This window comes from Triticum urartu, chromosome 7, assembly GCF_003073215.2.
Source record: "Triticum urartu cultivar G1812 chromosome 7, Tu2.1, whole genome shotgun sequence".
Taxonomy (NCBI): Eukaryota; Viridiplantae; Streptophyta; class Magnoliopsida; order Poales; family Poaceae; genus Triticum; species Triticum urartu.
In genome coordinates, this window is record NC_053028.1 from 85200356 (window position 1) to 85211365 (window position 11010).

An 11010-nucleotide genomic window follows, 5' to 3' on the forward strand; every position below is an offset into this window, starting at 1 on the left:
CTCATCATCGCTTCCTCATAGTTTGTAGGTTCGTCATGGTCTAGTAACATGACTTCCAGAACAGGATTACCATACCACTCTGGTGCGGACCGTACTCTGGTTGACCTACAAGGTTCGGTAGTAACTTGATCCGAAGTTTCATGATCATCATCATTAGCTTCCTCACTAATTGGTGTAGGAATCACTGGAACTGATTTCTGTGATGTACTACTTTCCAATTTGGGAGAAGGTACAATTACCTCATCAAGTTCTACTTTCCTCCCACTCACTTCTTTCGAGAGAAACTACTTCTCTAGAAAGGATCCATTATTAGCAACAAAATATATTGCCTTCGAATCTGTGATAGCAGGTGTACCCAACAGTTTCCTTTGGTATCCTATGAAGTCGCATTTCTCCGATTTGGGTTCGAGCTTATCAGGTTGAAACTTTTTCACATAAGCCAGCCCCAAACTTTAAGAAACGACAGCTTAGCTTTCTTTCTAAACCATAGTTCATATGGTGTCGTCTCAACGGATTTATATGGTGCCCTATTTAACGTGAATGCAGCTGTCTCTAATGCATAACCCCAAAAAGATAGTGGTAAATCAGTAAGAGACATCATAGATCGCACCATATCTAATAAAGTACGGTTATGACGTTCGGACACACCATTATGTTGTGGTGTTCCAGATGGCGTGAGTTGTGAAACTATTCCATATTGTTTTAAATGAAGGCCAAACTCGTAACTCAAATATTCGTCTCCGTGATCAGATTGCGGAAACTTTATTTTCTTGTTACGATGATTTTCCACTTCACTCTGAAATTCTTTGAACTTTTCAAATGTTTCAGACTTATGTTTCTTCAAGTAGATATACCCATATCTGCTCAAATCATCTGTGAAGGTTGCAAAATAACGATACCCGCCGCGAGCCTCAACACTCATCGGACCGCATACATAAATATGTATTATTTCCAATAAGTCAGTTGCTCGCTCCATTGTTCCGGAGAACGGAGTCTTAGTCATCTTGCCCATGAGGCATGGTTCGCAAGCATCAAGTGATTCCAAAAGCCCATCAGCTTGGAGTTTCTTCATGCACTTTACACCAATATGACCTCAACGGCAGTGCCACAAATAAGTTGTACTATCATTATTAACTTTGCATGTTTTGGCTTCAATATTATGAATATGTGTATCACTACGATCGTGATTCAATAAACCATTTATATTGAGTGTATGACCATAGAAGGTTTTATTCATGTAAATAGAACAACAATTATTCTTTGACACAAATCAATAACCGTATTGCAATAAACATGATCCAATCATACTCATGCTCAACGCAAACACCAAATAACTTTTATTTTAGGTTCAACACTAATCCCGAAGGTAAAGGGAGTGTGCGATGGTGCTCTTATCAACCTTGGAATCACTTCCAACACACATCATCACCTTGCCCTTAACTAGTCCTTGTTTATTTTTGCAACTCCCGTTTCGAGTTACTACTCTTAGCAACTGAACTAGTATCAGATACCATGGGATTTGCTATAAACACTAGTAAAGTACACATCAATAACATGTATATCAAATATACCTTTGTTCACGTTGCCATCCTTCTTATCAGCCAAGTATCTAGGGTAGTTCCACTTCCAGTGACCATTTCCTTTGCAGTAGAAGCACTCAGTTTCAAGCTTGGGTCTAGCTTTGGTCTTCTTCATGGGAGTGGCAACTTGCTTTCCATTCTTCTTGAAGTTCCCTTTCTTTCCCTTGCCCTTTTACTTGAAACTAGTGGTCTTGTCAACTATCAACACTTGATGCTTTTTCTTGATTTCTACCTTCACCGATTTCAGCATCGCGGAGAGCTTTGGGAATCGTTTCCGTTATCCCTTGCATATTATAGTTCATCATGAAGTTCTAGTAACTTCATGATAGTGACTAGAGAACTCTTTCAATCACTATATTATCGGGAAGATTAACTCCCACTTGATTCAAGTGATTGTAGTACTCAGACATTCTGAGCACATGCTCACTCGTTGAGCTATTCTCCTCCATCTTGTAGGCAAATTACTGTCAGAGGTCTCATATCTCTTGACACGGGCATGAGTATGAGATACCAATTTCAACTCTGGGAACATCTTATATGCTTCATGGCGTTCAAAACATTTCTGAAGTCCCGGTTCTAAGTCGTAAAGCATGGTGCACTATACTATCAACTAGTCATCATACCAAGCTTGTCAAACATTCATAACATCTGCATCTGCTCCTGCAATAGGTCTGTCACCTAGCGGTGCATCAAGGACATAATTCTTCTGTGCAGCAATGAGGATAATCCTCAGATCATGGACCAAGTCCTCATCATTGCTACTAACATCTTTCAACATAGTTTTTCTCTAGTAACATATCAAAATAAACAGGGAGCAACATTGCGAGCTATTGATCTACAACATAGTTATGCAAATATTATCAGGACTAAGTTCGTGATAAATTAACGTTCAATTTAATCATATTACTTAAGAACTCCCACTTAGATAGACATCCCTCTAGTCATCTAAATGATCACGTGATCCAAATCAACTAAACCATGTCCGATCATCACGTGAGATGGAGTAGTTTTCAATGGTGAACATCATTATGTTGATCATATCTACTATATGATTCACGCTCGACCTTTCGGTCTCCAGTGTTCCGAGGCCATATCTGCATATGCTAGGCTCGTCAAGTTTAACCCGAGTATTCTGCGTGTGCAAAACTGGCTTGCACTTGTTGTATGTGAATGTAGAGCTTATCACACCCGATCATCACGTGGTGTCTCGGCATGACGAACTGTCGCAACGGTGCATACTCAGGGAGAACACTTATACCTTGAAATTTAGTGAGAGATCATCTTATAATGCTACCACCGAACTAAGAAAATAAGATGCATAAAGGATAAACATCACATGCAATAAAAATATGTGACATGATATGGCCATGATCATCTTGCGCCTTTGATCTCCATCTTCAAAGTACCGTCATGATCTCTATCGTCGCCGGCATGACACCATGATCTCCATCTTCTTGATCTCTATCAACGTGTCATCACATGGTCGTTTCGCCAACTATTGCTCACTACTAGGGAAAACCCTAGTAGTAGCGCGGGTTTAATGCCCACTAGTAGCACGGGCAGCCGTGCTACCAATAAGGCACTACAGCTATTACTTAGCAGTAGCACGTGCGACAAGCGCTACTGCTAAAACACATAGCGGCAGCGCTTGTTCTATCCCTCGCTGCTGCTAATCTAGCTAGTTGTAGCGTGTTTACTATCCACCGCTACTAGTACTCTTTTCTCATTTTTAGTGTATTTATATGCCTCTATAAAAATTTTGGTACAATACCAATTATGAGGTTTATATCATTATATCCATAACAGTGTGTCAAATGAAGGTGGATTAGGTTCAAGTGGAGGCAATATGTGGTGCATGTCAAAAGTATACTACTAATCCAAACTTGATCTACTTTGGACTAGTAGTACTTTCGATGTGCACCACATGTTGCCTCCACTTGAATCTAATCCGCCTACACAAGCTATTTAATCGTCATCATAGTCATTACCACCAACAGTATTTATTTAATCACCATAGTCATAGTGTAGCACATCATCATCTTCAAACTCATTCTAGCTCGCTAGTCACCACCAACACTAGATGTGGTAGCTATCTAATCAACACCAACACTAGCTAATAATTATAATTATAGTCGTTACCACCAACACTAGCTATTTAATCATCATAGTCATAGTGTAGCACATCATCATCTTCAAACTCATTTCTAGCTAGCTAATCACTCCTGCTGCTCTCTCTCGGGTAAAATAACATAAAACATGTGTAGCTCTCCTCCTTCATCAAGTTGGAGCATGCAAATGAACATGTCTCCTAATCATGGGCTACGCTTCTGATTGCTGCCCCCTAGTACTTCTCTGCGCTCATCCATCACAAATTTGGTCCAGTCTTTCACTATTAAGACTTCCTCGCTCTTAGAGATCCTGAATGCACTAAAGTGCATTGTAGGATATCTTGGTCGTAATCTAACAATACTCATGGTACCATTAGTCTCGATCCGATGAGGCACAACATTCATCGGGAGTCCCTATTGAAGAAAATCATGTAGTAACATACTTAGCAATGAAGTTTAGCTTAAAAATAATGTATGCAAAAGATGCACTTAGGACAAATAGTAAAAATCTTATCATCTTTCCTAAATAGATGTGACCGTAGTTCATTACGAACACTATTGGTCGCACGTTTTCAGTACTAACATTTCTAAGTGCAGGAAGAAAATTTCTCTTGACAGTATCAAGATCCTCAAGCCATGAAACATAATAACTTAGCTCCTCGCAGTTTAGTTCAGCCCCGGGACAGTAGTAGGTCATGTCTACCAAGCGCTGGACATGTTTGCTTGAACCAAAATAAGCTGACAATAGAAATTAGTTGTCAACTATTTTTGAATAAACAATACCAAAGACATAAATATGGTTGAGAAACTCATAAAATGGTATAACTGGAGGCGTCTGCACATCGACCCAGATGTCGGTATTACCTTCAATATCATCTTCCGGACGAATATCAAAGGTGATAACCATATCAGGCTCAAATGCATAAGTCTTGCATAGTGCTCGCCAAGTTTTGCATCCAAAATAGGTGTAGTCGTCTGCGTTGTATAATTTTGCGTGGAAAATATAACCATGCTCGGTCTTCAAGTAAACTTCCTTTACCTCCATAGTACGACTGAAACCTATCTATCCAAGACAAAAACTCTTGCATGGCAGGGGATACGCTAGTCAAATAGTAAAAAAATTAAACTATAAGTTGAAGCAAATGAAGCAGATGTCATGCTTAATTACGAAAAAAGACTTGTCGTTGTGACTTATTGTATCCACTTCGAAGTTCACGTCCAGCTTGATGCTGAAGCGCCTATCATCATCTAGGAAGATTCCATCGCACAAGCCGCCCTCGTCTTCGCAGTATTTGCAAATACCGAAATCCTTTTCGTTGTCAAACATTTCCTATGTTCATAGTTGAAACATTAATTGAAAATCGATCAAAGACAACTCCAGGATACTCAGAATATCTTATAGGACTCATATTGACATGAGCATTCAATAAGCAAAACCAAATCGTAAAATAAATAAGTATTCAAATTAGCATGCATTCAATAAGCTAAAGTAAATCATCTCATGCGTCCATACATCATCGAATATTATCACTAATACATCCTGTCATGGTTTTGTCACAGCAGATGTCCTAGAGAAAGGACTTAGTCGTGGAGCCATCGCGACGGGTTAGCTTGAAGGGGTTAAAGCGGACACAGGGACACAAGAGAGTTTATACTAGTTCGGCCCCTTCGATGAAGGTAAAAGCCTACATCTAGTTGTGATGGAATTGATGGGGTTTCGATGACCAGGGAGCAAACAAGCTTCTCCTATGTCTCGAGTTGTTGTCTGTGTCCTTGAACCGCCACCGAATCGTCCCCTTATATACACGGGTGACGCCCGTCGGTTCACAGAGTCCCAATACCAGCTCATAGATGTGTCTGGTTTGGTCTCTACTTATTCCTAACTTACAATACTATTTAAATACCAACGCCGGTTTACGGCTACAGGCCTTGAACCGACTATGGGCCTGGAAGCCCTCATCTGCCTTCTTGGGCTTTAACATACTTAACTACTGACGAAGTTAACCCGGCCCAGATAGGCCGGTTTACGCCCAGTAGTGATATCCCCAACATTAGGCCCAGATTGATCTGAACATGTTCATGTCAATCCTTTAGCAAAAATCTTCATCTTCAATATCTTCTTGTAGTTTGTTGAACCGCCGTGATGTCATCTTCTCTGGTATTTGTAAACTGGCGTGACGTCACCTGTTATAAAGGACCTTAATAGGTCTGCGACAATTAAGGTGACATCTTCATTTCCAAACCCATGGTCCCTTGATTTTCGCGCCTGACTCCTGTCCCTTGCCTTATAAATAGGACTGAAGGGTCATTTCTTTTTCCCCTCCGTGCCCTTGTGCTTCATCTTCCTCGCGTCGCCCAGCTTCGGAGCTCCGCCGCCACCGTCAACCTTTGCATCAACCTTGGCCGCTGCATCAACCTGGGCGCACCAGAGCACCGCGGCAACCTTCCGCGTCTTTCTCATCTCCAGTAAGTCTTTTGTTCTTTTCAACACAGATCTGCTCTAGGGTTTCATGTTCTTCTAGTGTTCATCGCCTATTTCGTGTTCATACGATAACTCCTAGATGCATCTGTGAATCCTTATTCTGTGTAGCAGTAGTTTTTAGCATCCGCCTTCAGTTTCATGCCTCAAGACCATAGATCTATATGTATCTCTGCCCATTGATTCAGTACTGTTCTTTTTTTGAACCTTGAATATTTTCCTTATTTTCTGAACTTGCTTCAGATCCGTCGCTGTAGAGAAGTCTTGTAGAATCTGTTTCTGTAAACTTACTCATCTGCTTCAATGTTTAGACCAGGCGGTTTAACTTTGTAGAAAAAATTGCCAAACCGGTATATACCATTAGTCCCCTTGTTGAACCGCCAGATGTTGTTGCTTCATAAAACTCTGGTTTAGATAGATCTGTCTCCGGTTTAACATTGCACATACCAATGTACCTTAATCAATGCATTTTTGAACCGGGATCATCTACCTTGTAGATTTCATCATGGCCAAGCAAGTATATGAGTGCAACTGGGTTCCTTCTCTCGTCACAGAGGCTCAACTGGATGATTTAGTCCTGATCGGCGCCTTAGGCAGCAAAGATACCATACATTGGAGGGCTCCTGGCAAAGAATGCCCTCCCACACCTCAAGAAGGAGAGGTCGTTGTTTTCGTAGATCACTTAGCGCGGGGATTTAAGCCGCCCGGTTCTAAAGTTTACCGGGACGTTTTAGCCAATTTTCAACTCCACCCACAAGACACTGGTCCCAACTCTGTTACAAACATGTGTCACTTCCAAGTGCTCTGTGAGGCGTTCTTTCAAGAGGAGCCCACAGTGGAGTTGTTCAGAGACTATTTCCATCTAAACCGCCGTACTGAGTTTTCTGATGGTTCCAATACGGAATTGGGCGGTGTGGCAATTCAGAAAAGGAAAGAGGTCACATACCCTCATGACAAGCTGCATAGCCACCCCAAAGAGTGGAATCAAACATGGTTCTATTGCAAAGACACCTCCCCTGCTGGTGAAAATCCTTTGCATGGCTTTTGTCCGGAGCGGCTTAGCAATACACACCCCTTTCCGCAAAGGTTGACTGCCAAAGAGAGAAGCAAATATGCTCCTGAACTGTCCAAGCTCAGAGCCTTTATGGCCAACGGTTTAACAGGGGTTGATCTCGCTCGCTGTTGGATATCATGGAGCATACTACCCCTTAGTCAGCGCTCCGGTTTGATGTGCGAGTATACTGGCAGTGTTGATGACCCACTGCGACATGCTAACATCCAGCTCACCAATGAAGAAATCACAGAGGCTGTGAACAAGATGCTGAATGAACCGGAACACATCTGTGCTAAAACCGGCCTGCTTCCCTTCTGTGCCACCAACAAACCGCCAGCTGTAAGAGTTTGATTTTTCTTTTTACTGAACCTGTTATTGATATATCTGGTCATTGTTTAATATCAGTGTCTGTGTAACTAGGGCAATGATCCGTTTTGGAGCAAGAAACTGCCGTAGGAGAAACCAGAAAAACCAGACAAAACGGAAAGATCAACCCGGCAAAAGACTAAAGCTATGAAGAAGACTGCCCACAGGAAAAGAACCACTACATCCTCTAATCCGGCCCCTGATGATGATGTGGATAATCCAGACCTTGAGGTAGGGCTTGACTCACTTGGATTTTTTTTCATGCATCTTATTGATGGTGATATTTGTTAGGATGATGCCGAAGCCAGCCATGCTGATGCTGCAGAGGTAATTATTCTCTCTTCCGATTCAGAACCTTTGCCCTCACTAAAAATCCGTTAGGGAAACCGGAAAGTTAAATTTTCTCATCCTCTTGCTTACTTGGATCCCAAATTTCTTATGAAGACCCAACAGCACAAAGCTCGCTGCACAACCCAGCACAGTGGCCAGGTAGTTACCTCCACCGGTTTACCGAATAGTCCGGTTCACAAACGCCGTTCAGAGGTCTCTAATTTGCTTGTCAGTGCTTGTCTAAAGCGGGCTGTTTTCGTCAACCTCTTAATCCATCTGACTCCGATTATCAGGTTACTTCCCACTCATCCTCTGGCGAGTCATCGGCTACTCAGCTGCCACCGCTCAAAAACGGTGCTTGGGTAACCCATACTTATCTTAATATGTCTGGTACATCACCTTGGAACATATGCTGTATTTGACTTTGTTATTCCTTTCAGGGCCAAGCCTAGGCCGAGCAAAAAAGCTCGCCTGGATAAAGCGGCCGAGGAGGATGCCGTCCCTGAACCGGGCAAAACACCAGATCTTGAAGCAGCTATTCCTGAAGACATACCCAATAATCCACCGCAGCGAGATGACGATCTTATTGCTGAAGAGAGGCCTATTGATACCTGAAGTCCTGTCAACCAGCCCACAAGCCCCATCCGGATTGAGAAATCCACCAATCCAACAAAGCCTACTGATAAGCCAACGTCCCCAGTTCAAACCGGTTATGCCAAGGATGATGAGGTTGTCATTACTGGCATTGGTCGCACAGAGCCAGGCAATCCTGTCGCTTTGTCTAAACATACTGCCAAGGAAGAATTTGCTGCCTTTGGCAAAGGCAAGTGGAATGTTGATCTGGCGACTTACGCTGCTCTGAACGCCCAAGACATCCATTCCGGCTATCTGAACCGGCAGTATACCAGTCGTGACTATGAAGCCGGTCTGGTTAACATGATGAAAGATAAATATGAGGTAACTTCCATATGCTCTTTCCTGCTTGTATGCTCCAATTCTTGCTAACTCTCCTAGCCCCCAAGGGCCGGTTTGTAATCTTCTTTCAAACCGGGACTTACTAATATAAATCTTAATGCCTCGAAATTCGCTGATGTAGCCCCCAAGGGCCGGTTCAACTTAGTGTAGTTAAACCGGGACTTAAGTAATTAATATCTCCGCATCAGAACTTTTTTGAACAAATAGCCATTAGCCCCAAGCACCAAGTGCATAACTTGTTATGTGGTTTGTGCTTCAATTCTTGCACTGCTTGCTGAATCATATAACTGTCTGTATGCAGGCTGAGCTGAAGACAAAAGAGACCCAAATCGCCGATCTCCAAGAAAATCTGAAGTCCCAACAGACTGAAAGCTCAAAAGCAAAAGAGGAGTTGATCAGCGCCTTAAGCGTCATGGAACAGCTTAAGAAGGATTTCAAGAAGGAGCGGGTGGATTGGGCTACTGAAAAATCCGCTTTAACCAAACGAGCAGAAGACGCCGAGGCTGCACTAAAACCGATGGTGGATGAACTGACCAGCATAAAGCGGCACGTGCATGCCATGACCGCTTCTATCTTTGGTAAGCCGGTTTGATTTTTGAATTGATTCTACCGTCTTATAGAGCTACCGGTTTGTTAACCCTTGGTGATATTTCAGGGACATGCATTGGTCACTTGGGGTCAGATGTGCGGAAGAAATTGAAAGCCGCCTACACGTTGATCGAACAACTGTACACTGGTGCACAACGGATCATCTGTACTGCATCCCACAACAAGCCGGTGCCCACTTTGATTCAGGACACTCTGATGAAACTGTCGGTGCTTCCTGCCCGGGTTGAAGAGCTGAAGAAATCTGCTGCTCGAAACGGTGCGATCAATGCCTTAATCCGGGCAAAAGCTTGGGTGCCGGATTTTGACCCTATTGAAGCGGCTCAGGGCTATCCCAGCTTGAAGGAAGACGGGTCAGAGTTTAGTGAAGCGGATCTGTGAGAAATAAACCGGGAGGTGCGTCCGCTAGCTTGTCAATTGGCTGAAGAAGCAGACTTGTCTCATTATCAAGCCCAATATGACAATCAAAACAAGCGAGTAGCTGCACCAATTCATGAAGCGGAAAATCTTATCCCTCCAATCCGTAAGCATACTTACGCTCTCGATATTGACCCGTCGTTGCTGATCCATGATGAAGCTGTCTTTCAAGCATTAATGGGAATCGACTGGACAATTGTTGATTTCCAGCCGCTGGGTAGAGAAAGTGAAGCTGAAGTGGCGCGGGATGACCCACAACCATCAGGCCGGGCTGGTGACCAAGCTTGAACCGGAAGCCGGTTTAAAACTGCTTCTCCCTTGCGAAAAACAATGATCTTATTATGGGCACCGTGTTGCCTTGTAATAGGCTAGCTGATACTTTTGATGCTGATATGCCTTCGTGCATAATTACTGCAACTTGCTCTTCCTTTGGGTGATGAACTTTCCAAAGTACTTTCTGCAATAAAAATCTTAAAGTGCCACCGCGGTTGTACCGTCAAGCGGAATATGATGTCTGCATACATGAAATCAAAACATCCGAAATTTTTAAGTATATGACCAAATTTTGAGATACATAATACCTGCCATCGTTGGACGTGAAGTTGGCTTGGCCAATTTTGAAGCGGAGTTTTATAAACCCACACTGTTGGAGGAGATAGCAGCTCCTGTATATATATGATGCCAGTTTACCATGTAAACCGTGCCAGGTTATAATAAACACCGTGTTACTCCGTAATAGGATGTTAACAAAAAATCAAACCGAGCAAATAGTCTTAGGATTAAAATGGACCGTGTTCTGTCAATTGACAGTTTGAACCGGCTTAAAACTTTGTCAGTTTAAAAAACGCAATAAAAAGAAAGAAATATCTTTCAAAGAAAAGTGTGAAGCAAAGGAAATGACAAAACCGTTTGCAAAAATAGGCTTATTTGAGCTGATCAGATGGCGTTACCATGGTCGAACACAACCAAGCTCCCGATAGGTGTAGCTATGGTTCAAGTCAGCCAGGTCCCCAAATTAAACCGTGGCATTTATGCTGATCAAGTGGCATGGAAATGGTTCGGGTTCGACCAAGCCCCCAAGTGATTCTGTGGCCT